This window comes from Manis javanica, chromosome 8 (genome assembly GCF_040802235.1).
Source record: "Manis javanica isolate MJ-LG chromosome 8, MJ_LKY, whole genome shotgun sequence".
In the NCBI taxonomy this organism is placed as follows: domain Eukaryota; kingdom Metazoa; phylum Chordata; class Mammalia; order Pholidota; family Manidae; genus Manis; species Manis javanica.
Genome location: NC_133163.1, coordinates 29,856,340 through 29,872,917, shown reverse-complemented (window position 1 = coordinate 29,872,917; position 16,578 = coordinate 29,856,340). Strand labels below are relative to the sequence as shown.

General features: G+C 39.0%; 1 protein-coding gene across 13 annotated transcripts in view; it reads left to right on the top strand.

Annotated features, from left to right (window-relative positions):
* Window positions 1–16,578, top strand: part of SIPA1L1 (signal induced proliferation associated 1 like 1) — a 394,992-nt gene that overhangs the window by 99,128 nt on the left and 279,286 nt on the right. For all 13 annotated transcript variants that reach the window (XM_073242187.1, XM_073242190.1, XM_073242201.1 and 10 more), the window contains one exon: window positions 6,588–6,654. The gene's annotated coding sequence lies outside the window, so the exon portion shown is untranslated. The remainder of the gene's footprint in view (window positions 1–6,587; window positions 6,655–16,578) is intronic.

Sequence of the window (16,578 nt, the reverse complement as noted above, 5' to 3'; positions counted from 1 at the left end):
AAGGGCAGCACCTGCGTCTTCCTCCAGGAAGAGTGCTGCTATTACATCAACGAATCCGGCATTGTAGAAACTGACATTACCAAACTCACCGACCTTGCCTCCAGCCTCCACTCTGCTTCCAGTTCCAACCCATTCTCTTCAATACTAACAAACCCCCTCCTTACCTGGCTCTGGCCCATTGCAGGCCCCATAATAATCATTCTTCTCACCTGTCTCTTCTTACCCTGTATAATAAAGTTCATCAAATCCCAAGTCGGAAAAATCTCTAATCAAGCTTTCAACCAGCTTTTACTCAGGAACTACCAGCTTCTGACCACAGAAGATCCCTCACCCTCACGTAACCTCCTCACCACACACTGAGATGGACCCCTCTCTCCGCTGGAAACTGTTCCTGGAAACAATGGCCTCACACGCCTGGCTTCTGGCACCCGTATCCTCCTGGCACCACCATTAGAATCAACAAGTCCTCGACCTATGGTTACAGGGAACCTTCATTGATTTCCATCCTGAAGAGCTCCACATCTACTTGTCCTTCCTGTGGGGAGTCCTATCAGCCCTTTCCTCCCAGTCCTCAAGCCCTCACTCCCTTTTCCGCCCCGGTTCAGCAGGAAGCAGTTAGAGAGAAAAGCAACGTCCACAACCCCATAGAGGAGAAAGTGGGGAATGAAGGGCCCCCACTAGTAAGATGGCAAACTTCCAGCTTCTCTTCCGGGTCCTCGGTTCCCGACGTCGCCAACTGAAGACCAATCACCTCTCTCCCCCCTCCCACTCCCAGCACCTAGCCAATAGCCACCAGCCCCGTAGAAGTGACACCTCAATCAGCTCATGCCCCTTCCTATATAACCCAGCACCTTTCCCTAATAAAGCGGACCTCTCCGGTGAATTGCTGCTGTGTATCGTTCCTTTCCTTTCAGTGTGACTACAGGCAACATGCTTATTAACCTTTATAGGCCTCAAATCTCAAATGTAAAATTGAGACATTACTGATGACCTCTTTGTCGTTTGGTGAGGCATAGTTGTGTATGTCAGGGAACTTGTGCTTAGCACTTTCAGGCTCTAGAACATGGTCAGTAATTTAAAGCTACTGTGTGTTCCTCTAGGAGCCCACCCTTTTGCCTTCCTCTGGAGGTGACTGCTATCCTGAATTTTATGTTCAATATGCCCTTGCTTTTCAAATGACTGTATCTTTAAACACTGTGTTTTTAGCTTTGCCTATTTGGGCTCTGTAAAATGGTGTCATACCATATAGTCTCTAATACAAGTGCTTCTTCATTACTCTTATTAGAATGCTTGGCTGTCCATTTGGCCTTTGCTGATGGGGTGGGGTTGTGGTTTTTTCTGTAGTGTTTGGCTAGAGTAGAGTGGTTTTTATCTGTCTTGCCTCAGGGTTTCAGCCCTGGGCAAGTTCACTTTGGATCCTACAGGCCAAATAACAACAATGGAATGTTGAGGGTAAAAAGGGGCTTATACTAACCTTTATTCTCATGGTGGCAGGTCAAGCTAGAATCCCAGCTGCCTCAGTCTTTGCCCCAGGCTCTGTCTCCCCTCCAGGCTGTGCTCTCTTCTTCTCTTCTCTAGTCACTGCTATTAGCACTGGGAGAGCTCTTTTTATAGCAGTACTGGCAGTAATGGTTCATCGTCAATGGTTATAGAAGCCTTTGTAGTAGCCTAAGTATTAATTATATCATCACAGGTACATAGTGGGTGCGATTAGGATCAGGTGAGGATCCTGACCTGGAATGTCCATGTTCCCTACATATCTGAACTGTTTTTGTCTTTCTAGACTTCCCCTTACTGGTCCTTTAGTTAGAGAGAACAGTCTTCTTCTGATACTGGATTGGAGGTAGGGATAGCATCATGTGACATACAGGGGATGAACCCAGTAACAATAAACTGAGGTTACTGGGAGCCAGATTTACTACTCTTACAGAGAAGGGATGGTGAAAACTAGAATGAACCTGTGGTATTGGATTGGAATTCATGATATCTATATGTACTCATGGCTTTCAGAATGCATAGATAGATGTGGAAAGAAATCAAGAAGTCAGTGTGTATGCATCTATGTGTGTGCTTCTGTTCACTTAGACGACCTGGGGGCAGTGATGACCCCGTTTCAGTAAGCACACTCAGATAGAAATGCTGTTTTTCCACTGAAGTGGTGAGAATAATTGGACTTAGAAAATAACTTTTCATCAGCTATTATAGAATAGTTAATTTGTCCAAGAATTATTATTGGATATTAAAAGGATTGGGTGAAAGTTGGTTGAAAAATAAGGTATTTATATAGCATGAAACTATCATCTCACAAAATATTTATTAATTACTAAGGGAAAAAGAATAACTACACTTGGGAAATCTGGCAGATATAAGTGATACAAGTTCACATTCCCAGTCAGGGGAAAAAATACAAATAGTGTACCACTGGATAGGATGAGAGGAACTCTTCTGTGGTATTTCTACAAAAATACCTAACTTGAATCTAATCATAAAGTATCAGACAAACCCCAATTAAGGAGCATTTTACAAAACTGGCCTGGAATCTTCAAAATTATCAAGGTCATGAAAGTCAAGTAAAGTCTGAGGAGTTCTAGACTGAAATAGACTAATGAGATATGAAAACTTCAGTGCATGTGAGAGCCTGGATTGGATCCTTTTACCAAAATGGACTTTATTGGGCTGAGTGGAGAAAGTCAAATCTAGTTTATGGAATAGATGATGGGACTGTGGATTAGATTAGTGTTAATTTCTAGAATTGATGGTCATAATTATTGTACTTTTGTAGGCAAAGCCCTCATGTATGAAAATTACTCACTCAGCTCTGTTTTGGGGATAGGCCATCATATCTGTTATTTACTCTCAAGTGGTTCAGGAAGATATAATTTGTATTGTACTCTTCTTGCAACTTCTTTTTGGAAGGTTGATCTGACATTATTAAGCAAAACAAAAAAACACCTTCTGTTAGTTGACTTAGTAGTTCAAAACTGCTAGCCTGTTAAACAAGTCATTTGTGAGGGTTTGCTCTTCTTTGTTGTCTTGTCTTGCAGTTGCCTCACCAGAGTGGCTTACTGTCATGTCCTGATTTGTCTTTTGGAATCCCTGATTTGAAATATTTACCATCATTTCATTAATATAGTCTTTTCCCTGCTCATTATTTATTTCCTTTCAACTGTGTTTGGACTTTGTGACAAACTCCTTTCAATGGAAAATACGGCTTACAGGAATAGGGCCCTTTACTGTGTGTGGGTAAAATTGTAACATTTCCAGAATATCTCGCCTGGCTTTAGTGCATTTGCATATTCTCAGGGGTGGAGAGAAGTTCATCTCCATATCAATGGGTTAATTACCTGGGCAACTGAGGGTGTGTCTGAACCTGAGAGTTTAAAGGGAGGGGCTGGCTTGCTTGCTTGTTTGCTTCTTCAGGAGCAGAGGAGAGAGACGGCCCTGGACTGCAGTTTATAAGCAATAAACGGGTTTTAAACTTTATTTCTCCTGTTGACTGATTTTGGTTTTTAGAGAAATGTTGCCCCGGGATTTCCTCTCTCTGGACTTAACACTGTGTTACAACTCAGTGATAATACTTATTAATTTTCACTTGCTTGGTTTATGCTGTTCTTCTCTTCCCCATTTGCTGCTGAGTTATTTAAGCTTTCTCTCTCTCTCTCTTTTTTTTTTTTTTCCACCATGCTGTATCTGCCTTAGTATTGAGCATGTTTCAGTGAGCTTTTAGTAAAAAGTGTTAGGCTGGTTGATGGCTGTATTAGAATTTAGAGTCTTCAGAAAGTGTAAACAGGGTAAGGGGAATTTGGTAGACAGACTGGCCAGTTTGGTGTTTTCTTATCTATAACCTAATCAGCTTATATTTGTATTTGTGAATGGTTGGCTCCCAAAGGTTTAGGATTAAGCATATGAGGACAAAGCTGATTCTACTTTTAAAATTGGTTGGTTTGGTTTGGGGAGTAAGGTGGCTCTGGGGAGGTTAGTGGTCAGAGGAACCTTTCTCTCTGAGAATATTACATATCAGTTGTTTGTTTGGAAGAATCTGCCCTTTCCCCTTAGTACAAAAAATCATGGGTTAAAGACCTGGAGTTCGCCCCTATGTCTCTTTTTCTTTGGTGGAGCTAAAATCTCAGTAGGATATTATTTCCTTAGAAAGGTTGGAGGACAAACTTCTCTTTAGCAGTTACACTAATTTTCTTATTTCTTAGAATGATCAAGAAAGAAAAGCTTTTAAGAACCCGGAGTGGTAGTTACATTGCACTTAGTAAACACCCACACATACAGGCTTTTCTTTAGCATTTTGTTATTTTTTTTTCTTGCTGCTTTTACAGGGTAGGTGGCCTTCTCTGGATTGCTCTTGACAGGAAATTGAGCAACCTTCCTTTTTTGGAACAATATATTTTGCTGATGAGAGAAAGAAAAGTGTTAATGTTCTGAAATTTAATTACAGATTTTTATTTGAAGACTGATTGAAATCTAGAAAAGTGGAGGTTAAATTTCCTACTATGCACTAATATTTCTGAACCTTTTTAGTCATGTTTGAGCCCTACCTTAAAGGAGGGTCCCAAATTGATTTTGCTTCATAAAGCAAAAATTACATTGCTTTATTCTCTTATCTACAGATGGATATTAAGAAGTTGTCTTTGACTAGTCATTATTTTTCTGACTTCTGTCTGAAGCTGCCTGCCTCAGTAGTTTCTGTAGTAGGGGTTTTGATGGACTCTGTTGATTTAACAGGCATCTTGTACCTAGAATATATGTTAGCCTACCTTGGAAGAGCACATCATTCAATAAAGCTTCCTAATGGTTTGGCTAGTGCAAAGGTCCCAAAGCATGGGTAGGGAGCTCCAGCTTGGAGCCCTGCCATTGCTACAGATTCTACGTGCACCTACTGTGTCCCCCACCCGTGCCCCCCACCCATGCTTTGGGATATGAATGCCAGTCTACCCACACCCCCACCCCTGCCCAACCCATGTGCTCACTGCCTGTAGTGATTGTGCTTTAGTCTAATTAGGGTGGTTCCTTTGTAGCACTGGGGGTTCAAAGGAAGAAATCAGTCTATAATTAGAATATAAGCCCATATGCCACATCATGGGGATGTTGTCTGTTTGGAATGGAGTGTTTCTGGTAAAATCTTTCTAAGTATGTTCGTAAATCATATTCTTTCATTTGAGTTTAAAATTTGCATGTTTGTTCTTGAACCTAAGTGGATTAATAGTGCAACTCTGCCATCAGGTATGTTTTATTTTTTGTAATTAGTTACTTATAACTCATTGATTAAGATTAACAAAATAATGTATTTTGAATGTTACAGGTTTCTTTATCCATTCTGTGGGTGCAGTCTGTTGGCCAATCATGTAAAAACTGCAAGTTGTGTTTTCTGGAATATCTTGACTCTCAGGATATCCTTGATACAGCTTTCTTTTCCCTGCAGGTTTCTTCTGATATTTATACCATTTGATTACAGTGGGGTAGGAAAGACCTGTTGCAGGGTCTGACCAAGTGCTGTTCTGCTGTGTTACATAGATCATAGGGTGTGAACATGGTAGGCCCTCAGGAAGTCCCCTCTTGAATTCAGTTAAAGAAGTTTTGAAGTACCTTATTTATTTGGTTGAATAAAAGATGGCAGGCTGGGACCAGGAACTTTTTTTCTCTTGTCCTTACCAGAAACTGTGAATATCTGTGAGTGAAAACTAGGTTCTATTTCTTACCCTTCTTAGCTTTCATTTAATGTTTGGGAGTTAAAAAAGTTTGAGATAGTGTTTCAGTGGCCATGAAAAAATTAGTTTTGGAAGCTCTTAAGTTAATGGATAGTCTGATTTATTTTAATGTTTTTAGAATAGGTCTGTGTACTGCAGATTATTAATATTGGACAGGTATGTATAACTCTCAATAAGCTTAGCAGTCACAGGAAATGTTCATAATATAGTGGAAGCTTATAACCTGTCTGAAACGATCAGTAGAATTGTAACTAATCAGAATGGTTGTTTGGAAAAGGCTTTCTCAGCCTCACCACTGTTGACATTGGGCTGGATAATCCTTTGTAGTAGGGGGCTGTGCACTGTAGGGTCAGCAACCTTCTACCCACTAAATGCCGGAAGCAGCCGCCCTCCCCACTGGGACAACCAAGTTCTCTCCATACACTGCAAGGTGTCTCCTGAGGTACAGAATTACACCCTGCTGAGAACCACTGGTTTGGAGCAGTGGCTTCATCAGTGGGTGATGGGCTGGCTACATTCAGAGTCACATTGTTGGGGGGCTTCTTACACATTCGGGTTCCTGGCTTCTCCTCAGACTTCCTGAACAGATTATGTGGGGTGAAGCCTTGGATCCGCATTCTTCCTAGAGACCAAAAAGCCAGTCTTAAAGATTTGTTGTTTAAGTGGGAGTGGCTATTGACTGACTTAAATTTAAATGTGTGTTCAACTACAGATAAAAGTACAAATTTAAAGGGGGTTTTAGAGGTAAAGTATAACATTTCCGAATGATGATTTGATTTGTAGCAGCGATTTTCCCCCCCCTTTATTGTTGTATGTTTTTCAGAGTTAAAAATACACCTTATACTAAAGTTCATAATTATTTTAATCTAGGTTTTAAGAGAACATCTCAAGTTGGACTCAAAAGCAAGATTTGCTACTAACTTTGAAGTGGAATAAGGTAAGTTGGTGGGTTAGTCACTAAGTCAGAAGCTCATTCTGAGAAGACTTGCTGCTTAAAGCATAATTTTGATTTATTGTATGTGGATCCTATATTTTTTCCTGCTTCATTGGTTTATGGCTGAGAGGCCGAAATGGAAGTGAAGAAGAGAGAGAACTACTGTGCAGTTTTTAGTCATTGCTGAATTCAGCGTTTTATCTTTCTAGACAAAGTAGTTGAGATATTTTTCTGACTTCTTAAATCTATAAGAAGGTTTTTGTTACATACTTAATGTTTCCATTCCATAGTAAATGTGTTTCAAAAGTCTTAGATGTGTTAAAATTCTGTGGGAGTTTATATCTCAACCCACGTTCTAAATAAGAATATTGTTTAACTCTGATGCATTAGTGTATAATTTGGAATTCCAAGCTAATTCTGAAAACTTGAAAGATGGTTGAGGATCTACTGACTGATATTTACCTTTGTATATAAAAGGTACTTAGATACTTATGTACCTAATGTATGTATTACCTACGGACTGACATTGCTGTTGATTTTAGAGTGATTGACTGTGGTTACTAATAGGTAGAAACCCAGGTCTGTCTTAGGTCTGTTCTGATATTTCAATGCACATTTCTCAAACATTTTAATCAGTTGTAAAACGGTCTTGTCTTCCTGAGAAAAATAACAGCTTCATTCAGATTGAGACATTTCCCAGGCTGTGAATGCTATAATATGTTAAGCTACTAAATTAAGATAAAATGAGTGTTTCGGGGTTGGTGGGTTTCTTTGGTTTTGTTACTTTGTATTTAACCTTCATCTCAGCTGGATGCTGAAACAAAGACCTTGGGATTTTCTTATCTGTTGCCTTGTCAGAAGCAGAGAAGCAAATTGCCTAAGGAGTCAGCTCCTTTGGAGTGGCTGCATCCTGTAAAGGACTGTCAAGGTCATCCAGCATCTCACCACTGTAAACCTCTGTGCAGGGCTTAGGGCATCTTTTCTGAAGCCCACTGGGTAATTGGAGCACTGCTTTCAAAGCGGCTCACTTCTGACCTTCCTTAAATTTCAGCAAGAGTAATTGGGAATGATTATCTCTGAAAATGTTTTTAAAGTACCTTAGGACACTTCCCTGGTAGCATTTATTTGATCATTCACAGCATCATTCTTCTTTAATAGAGGTAGAATTCAAGTTTTTAGATCTCTAAGTTTTAGCCATTTGAAGAGTCCAAGATTTTCTTATTACCAATCCAACTGAAAAACTGCCTTTGAGAGTGTAGCATCTTTGGCTCCATCAGGAATTGCTGAGTGGTGAAGAAAGTAGCTTGCAGGAGTGCCCCATGCAGTTGGCTGTAGCTCAGGTACTTTACAAAGGAAGAAAAAAATCTGCATATTCCTGAGCACCCTCCCTGATTTTCACCTCAGGCTTACTTGTTGGTTTTCAAGATTCAGGGTTTTTTTCCCAAAGTGCTTGTGCATTATAGACATGTCCATCTGCAGTGCAGTCCCTGTTTGTCTTAGGGTTTTTTAAACATTCTTAAATAAGGGTTAACTGCTAGTTGATAAACTTGAGTATGACTGTTTTTAGTAGAGGCCTTAAGTTCTTGGGTTACTCTGAGGCCAAGCTTGTTTAACTTTTATGTTGTAGCAGCCACACCTTACCTCTTGAATTGAGTTACTCTCTTTAATAACCTGAACCCCTAAGCACTTAAGTCCCTTCTTTTAGTGGCGGGAATAACTTTGATGCTAGTGTGGTGTGTTACGTGCAGGGGGTGGGGTGAGGGGTGGAGGGGTGGAGATTCTTCTCCTACACATTCATACTTGCTTGATTTACTCAGAGACACAGGGAGGCTAGGATTGAACAGTTTTCCAGATAGGCAGGTACAATGACTCTCAGCCTCCTAAACATGTACTTCTTCCCCAAGTGCACTGTCTCTACATAAGGGCTATCTAAAACAATTTCCTTCCTCCAGAAGAAAACAAAAATCCAAAAAGACCAAATCAAAACAAAACAAAGCAATCCACAAAACCTTGTATTTCATATGGAGTCCTACGGTATTAATACATTTTTATACTTATTTTTTTTGAGTAGCACTGTTCTAGAATGTAAAATTGAATTGAGAAAACATACTTTTTTTATTCCCTAAATTTTGTTTATGGCTATATTCTTCCTAAAAACTCAGCAAGAAACAGTGATGTTAATTGATGATAATCTCCGACTGATTTTATGTGCTTTACACATTAAAACATTTGAATAATTTCTTCAAGTATTATATTTTTGCTTTGGATTTTCCCTTTCTTAGATAGACAATTATGTAATTGAAACTAAGTTAAATATTATTAAAATTGTTTTTTATAAGACCATGGATGTGTCCTCCTTTCATTTTATTTAATTTATTTTTTTATTAACACACAATTGATATACACTCTTATGAACGTTTCACATGAAAAACAATGTGGTTACTACATTCACCCATATCCGAATGCAGTCATTGCCCATCAGTGTAGTGAGATGCCACAAATCCACTATTTGACTTCTCTGTGGTACAATGTTTTCCCCATGACCCCCCGCACCATGTGTACTAAACATAATACCCCTTCTCCCTCCCTCCCCACCCACCCTTCCCCACCCCTCCCCTTTGGTAACCACTAGTCCCTTCTTGGAGTCTGTGAGTCTGCTGCTGTTTTGTTCCTTCAGTTTTGCTTCGTTGTTATACTCTGCAAATGAGGGAAATCATTTGGCACTTGTTTTTCTCCGTTTGGCTTATTCCATGGAGCATAATATCCTCCAGCTCCATCCATGTTGTTGCAAATGGTAGGATTTGTTTCCTTCTTATGGCTGAATAGTATTCCATTGTGTATATGTACCATCTCTTCTTCTTATGTCCATCTGCTGATGGACACTTAGGTTGCTTCCGTATCTTGGCTATTGTAAATAGTGCTATGATAAACATAGGGGTACATGTGTCTTTTTGAATCTGAGAGCTTGTATTCTTTGGGTAAATTCCAAGGAGTGGGATTCCCATGTCAAATGGTATTTCTATTTTTAGTTTTGTGACGAACCTCCATATTGCTTTCCACGATGGTTGAACTAGTTTACATTCTCACAGACACCATTAGAGTAGGAGGGTTCCCCTTTCTCTGTATCCTCGCCAGCATTTGTTGTTCTTAGTCTTTTTGATGCAGGCCATCCTTATTGGTATGAGGTGATATCTCATTATGGTTGTAATTTGCATTTCCCTGATAATTAGCCATGTGGAGCATCTTTTCATGTGTCTGTTGGCCATCTGAATTTCTTCTTTGGGGAATGGTCTCTTCATATCCTCTGCCGATTTGTTAATTGGGTTATTTGCTTTTTGGGTGTTGAGACATATGAGTTCTTTATATATTTTGGATGTAAACCCCTTGTTGGATATATCCTTTACAAATATATTCTCCCATACTGTAGGATGCTTTTTTGTTCTGTTGATGGTGTCCTTTGCCGTACAGAAGCTTTTCAGTTTGATTTAGTCCCGTGTGTTCATTTTTGCTTTTGTTTCCCTTGCTCGAGGAGATGCATTCAGGAAGAAGTTGCTCATGTTTATATTCGGGAGATTTTTGCCTATGTTTTTTTCTAAGAGTTTTATGGTTTCATGACTTACATTCAGGTCTTTGATCCATTTCAAATTTACTTTGGTGTACGGGGTTAAACCATAATCCAGTTTCATTCTCTTGCATGTAGCTGTCCAATTTTGCCAACACCAGCTGTTGAAGAGGCTGTCATTTACCCATTGTATGTCCATGGCTCCTTTATCATGTATTAATTGATCATATATGGTTGGGTTTATATCTGGGCTCTCTAGTGTGTACCACTGGTCTGTGGGTCTGTTCTTGTGCCAGTACCAAAGTGTCTTGATTACTGCGGCTTTGTAGTAGAGCTTGACGTTGGGAGCATAATCCCCCCAGCTTTATTCTTCCTTCTTAGGATTGATTTGGTTATTTGGGACTTGGGGTCTTGTGGTTTCATATGAATTTTAGAACTATTTGCTCTAGTTCATTGAAAAATGCTGTTGGTATTTTGATAGGGATTGCATTGAGTCTGTAGATTGCTTTAGACAGGATGGCCATTTTGACAATATTAATTCTTCCTATCCATGAGCACAGGATGTGTTTCCATTTATTGGTATCTTTTTAATTTCTCTTACAAGTGTCTTGTAGTTTTCAGAGTATAGGTCTTTCACTTCCTTGGTTAGGTTTATTCCTAGTATTTTGTTCTTTTTGATGCAACTGTGAATGTAATTGTTTTCCTGATTTCTCTTTCTGCTAGTTCATAGTTAGTGTATAAAGATGCAACAGATTTCTGTGTATTAATTTTGTATCCTGCACCTTTGCTGAATTCAGATATTAGTTCTAGTAGTTTTGGAGTGGATTCTTTAGGGATTTTTATGTACAATCTAAAAATTTTATGTACAATCTAAATTGCAGATTTTTATCTGCAAACAGGGACAGTTGAACTTCCTCCTCACCAGTCTGGATGCCTTTTATTTCTTTGTTTTGTTTGTTTGCTGTGATGAGGACCTCCAGAACTATGTTGAATAAAAGTGGAGAGACTGGGCATCCTTGTCTTCTTGTTCCTGATGTTAAAGGAAAGGCTTTCAGCTTCTCACTGTTAAGTATGATGTTGGCTATGGGCTTGTCATATATGGCCTTTATTATGTTGAGGTACTTGCCCTGTATTACTAATTTTGTTGAGAGTTTTTATCATGAAAGGGTGTTGAATTTTGTCAAATGCTTTTTCAGCGTCTGTGGAGATGATCATGTGGTTTTTGTCCTTTTTGTTGATGTAGTGGATGATGTTGATGGATTTTCTAATATTGTACATTTCTTGCATCCCTGAAATAAATCCTACTTGATCATGGTGGATGATCTTTTTGATATATTTTTGAATTCGGTTTGCTAATATTATGTTGAGATTTTTGCATCTATGTTTATCAGGGATATGGCCTGTAATTTTCTTCTCTTGTGTCTTTGCCTGGTTTTGGTATTGGCCAGTGATGCTGGCCTCATAGAATGAGTTTGGAAGTAGTCCCTCTTTTACATTTTGGAAAACTTAAAGGAGGATGGGTTTTAGGTCTCCACTAAATGTTTGATAAAATTCAGCAGTGAAGCCATCTGATCCAGGGCTTTTGTTCTTAGGTAATGTTTTGATTACCAATTCAATTTCTTTGCTGGTAATTGGTCTATTCCAAGTTTCTGTTTCTTTCTGGGTCAGCCTTGAAAGGTTGTATTTTTCTAGAAAGTTGTCCATGTTTTCTAGTTTATCCAGTTTGTTACCATATAATTTTTCATAGTATTCTCTCATAATTCTTTGTATTTCTGTGGTGTCCGTAGTGATTTTTCCTTCTATTTCTGATTCTGTTTATTTGTGTAGACTCTCTTTTTCTTGATAAGTCTGGCTAGAGGATTATCTATTTTGTTTATTTTCTTGAAGGACCAGCTCTTGCTTTCACTGATTCTTTCTATTGTTTTATTTTTCTCATTTTTATTTCTGTTCTAATCTTTATTATATACCTCCTTCTACTGACTTTGGGCCTCATTTGTTCTTCTTTTTCTAATTTCATTAATTGTGAGTTTAGACTGTTCATATGGGATTGTTCTTCTTTCCTGAGGTAGGCCTGTATTGCAATATACATTCCTCTCAGCACGGCCTTTGCTGTGTCCCACAGATTTTGTGTTGTTGAATTATTGTTGTCATTTGTCTCCAAATATTGCTTGATCTCTGTTTTTATTTGGTCACTGATCCATTGGTTATTTAGGAGCATGTGATGAAGCCTGTATGTGTTTGTCAGATTTTTCATTTTCTTTGCATAATTTATTTCTTGTTTCATACCTTTGTGGTCTGAGAAGCTGGTAGTAACAATTATAATCTTTTAAAATTTACCAAGGCTCTTTTTGTGGCCAGTATATGATCTATTCTTGAAAATGGTCCATCTGTTCTAATGTGTTGTTCAGTGTCTCTGTCTCCTTACTTATTTTCTGTCAGGTTGATCTAATCTTTGGAGTGAGTGGAGTGTTGAAGTCTCCTAGAATGAACGCATTGCATTCTTTTTCCCCTTGTAATTCTGTTAGTATTTGTTTCACATATGTAGGTGCTGCTGTGTTGGGTGCAGAGACATTTATAAAGGTTGTATCTTCTTGTTGGAATTGACTCCTTTATGAATATGTAATGTCCTTCTTTGTCTCTTGTGACTTTCTTTGTTTTGAAGTCTATTTCGTCTGATACAAGTACTGCAACTCCTACTTTTTTCTCTCTATTAGTTACATGAAATATCTTTTTCCATTCCTTCACTTTGGGTCTGTGTATGTCTTTGGGTTTAAAGTGAGTCTCTTGTCGGCAGCATATAGATAGGTCTTATTTTTTTTTCCATTCAGTGACTCCATGTGTTTTGATTGGTGTATTCAAACTATTTACATTTAGGGTGATTGCCGATAGGTATATACTTATAGCCATTGCAGCCTTTAGATTCGTGGTTACCAAAGGTTCAAGGTTAACTTCCTTGTTATCTTAGAGTTTAGCTTAACTCACTTACTCTGTTATTATAAACACAACCTAAAGGTTGTTTTTTTCTCCTCCTTTTTTTCCCTCCATTCTTTATATATTAGGTATCATATTCTGTACTGTTTGTCTATCCCTTGATTTACTTAGAGGGTAGTTGATTTAATTTTGCATTTCCTTAGCCATTAACTGCTTTACTTTCTTTAGTGTGTTTTTATTACCTCTTGTGACAGATATTAAACCTTAGGAACACTTCCATCTATAGCAGTCCCTCCAAAATACACTGTAGAGATGGTTTGTGGGAGATAAATTCTCTCAGCTTTTACTTATCTGGAAATTGTTTAATCCCTCCTTCAAATTTAAATGATAATCTTGCCAGATAAAGTATTCTTGTTTGGAGGCCCTTGTGGTTCATTGCGTTAAATATACATGCCAGTCCCTTCTGGCCTGTAATATTTCTGCTGAGAAGTCTGATTATAGCCTGATGGGCTTTCCTTTGTATTTGATCTTATTTCTCTCTCTGGCTGCTTCTAATAGTCTGTCCTTATCCTTGATCTTTGCCATTTTTATTATTGTATGTCTTGATGTTGTCTTCCTTGGGTCCCTTGTGTTGGGAGATCTGTGCCTTGGCTCCCTTTTGTTGGGAGATCTGTGCACCACTGTGGCCTGCGAGACTATCTACTTCCCCAGATTGGGGAAATTTTCAGCAATTACCTCTTCACTGACACTTTATATCCCTTTTTCTCTCTGTTCTTCTGGTACCCTTATAATACGAATATTGTTTTGTTTGGATTGGTTACACAGTTCTCTCAATATTCTTTCATTCTTATAGATCCTTTTTTCTCTCTGTGCCTCAGCTTCTTTATATTCCTCTTTAATTTCTATTTCATTTGTTGTCTCCTCCACCATATCTAATATGCTTTTAAAACCTTCCATTGTATGCTTCATTTCTTATATTATGTTCCATAATGATTGGGTCTCCAACCAGAATTCATTCCTGAGTGCTTGTTTATTTTTCTGTACCTCCATGACCATGTTAATGATTTTTATTTTGAAATTTCTTTCAGGAATATTCATGAGGTCGATTGCATTTGAATCTTTCTCAGGTCTATTCATAATTTTGCTTTGAACCAGGATTATCTAAGGATGTTTCATAATTTGTCTGTGGTGCTCTCTAGTGCCCAGAAGCTCTACTCACTGGAGCTGCTCAGCCCCTGAAGCAATGTTGGGGGTCGCAGTGGAATGGTGTTGGTGCCTGGGGGGAGGAAAGAGCTGTTTCCTGCTTCCCGGCTGCTGTGCCTGTCTCCACTGAGAGAACCAGTGTGCCGAACACACAGGTATAAGCCTCTATGCTTTGCATTTCTAGCTGTTGTAGGCGGGCTTCCTTCTGGGTGGCCTGACCAGGTCAGGGTTTGCCAGTTTGTGAGTCAGGTGCAGGCAGGCCGGGTTGGCATATCACCGTGGGGGCCATGGAGCTGTGTAGCCAGCTATGGGGCTGTAGTGCCTGAAGATTGTGAGAGTTCCCAACCTGCTGGGCAGAGTGCAACCTGGACAATTTTGTCTACCTGTCCTTTCTCCTGAGCAGTAAGCTCTGTGCAATCCTTGCCCCTTTTGCAGCCCTCTTGTTGTTAGGAAGTCTCTCAGACTGCCTGCCTTTCTTTTGTCCCAGAGCAGCTGAATAGGGATCCCTGTTTCCCACAAGCGGCTGGAATCTCAGTCTCTTCAGGTGTTCTGCCTGTCTTAGCTTTTTAACACCACTAACCAGAGCACCATGCAATGTAGGTTTGTGCTTCCATAGCAGTTCTCCAGAGCTAGGTGTTCAGCAGTCCCAGGCCTCAATTTCCTCCCTACTCCGTTTCTCTTCCTCCCACTGGTGAGCTGTGGTTGGGGTAGGTCTTGGGTTCTGCCTGGTCATGGTTTGGTACGTTACATTGTTTTGTGAGGTCTGCTCTTTTCTCCAGGTGTATGCAGTCCGGCGCAGCCTTCTTTCCTGTTGCTCTTTCAGGGTTAGTTGTATCAATTATATTTTCGTAGTATATATGGTTTTAGGAGGAGGCCTCTGTCTCACCTCTCATGCCACCATCTTTCTATTTAAATTTTTCTTGAATTTCAGTTTGGTTATTGTATTCCAGGCTTCTGCTTTTAATTGTAGAGTAATTGAGCACATTTTAAAAAGCTCTCCATGTCTGCCTTTTATTAAAAATGAAATAAAAAGAGTAACACTGTTCACATTTACTTATTTAGGCTGAGAGTTTGCTGGTATCATGGACAAAAGTAAAGGCATACTTTTGTTGTTTTATGGGAATCCCATAAAAATCCCCGCCATTTAGTAAGTATAAAAAGAGAAGAGTGAAAAAGTACAGGTTGGTGCCTTCTCCTACACATGTACTTCCTTCCCAAGTGCCCTGGTGTTATATGTACTGGTAGTAAGAAACCCAGTGATCAGAATGTGTTACTTTGCCCATCCAGACAACCAAGTGTCTGCAGTAGATGCAGAGACCTGTTAAAAAATGGAGACCTGGAGAACATTTCTTCCCCTTTAGCCTGTATAACTGATATGCCCTCATCGTGGGTACTGATGCTGCCTATCTCTTTTCTCCTCATTATTCTAGCAAATTGTATCTTCCCTAAAACTTGAGAGAATAACTGTTCATGTCTAACACAATTTCTTCTTTAAACATAGTCCAGTGATGAAAACAATAGAGTAAATAATAATAGGACTTTGCATGTATTAACTTCAGTAGAAAATAACTCAGATGTTCACCTTCATAGACTAGGTTCTTTGGATAACCCTATACTGAAGTTTCAGTGACATTTAGGGTACAAAAGGCAGACAATGTCTTAAGATAAATGCTAGATGAGATTTTATCAACTAAATGCTGACTATAATATAATATGAAAATAATTGAAAGTTGAGAGCAAAGGAATGGGTGCAGAGTTTTCTTTATATCTTTTACCATGACTGATTTTAATTGAGTTTTGTATGCCTTGAGGTCACCACAGAATTATTTCATTATGCTTATTTAAAATTCAAGGTTTCTTCTCTGTTTTTATAAAGGAAAATTATGTGAAATTCTTTGGCTACCAGACATTTTACCAGCCTGTAAAACTGTGAATGATCCCTTCACATTCACCAACGCTCTCATACCTTTTTACTCTTTAGAAGGACAATTTACTGTCACCAGATCCTGAGGTTCTTCAGAACATGAGTACAGCTGTCTGCATCAAATAGAGAGCTGTCTCTTTTAAACTCATTCTAGTGATAAATAGAACAAACGGTAATAGGAATTGAATTAAGTTGTCTTTGGAGGAGTGCCTTATTTCTTAGTACTTGGCACTTAATATTTCTCTTTTTGGGCCCTAGATTTGTATGGCTATGATTCTAAACTGATGCCATGTTACTCACTTTATTG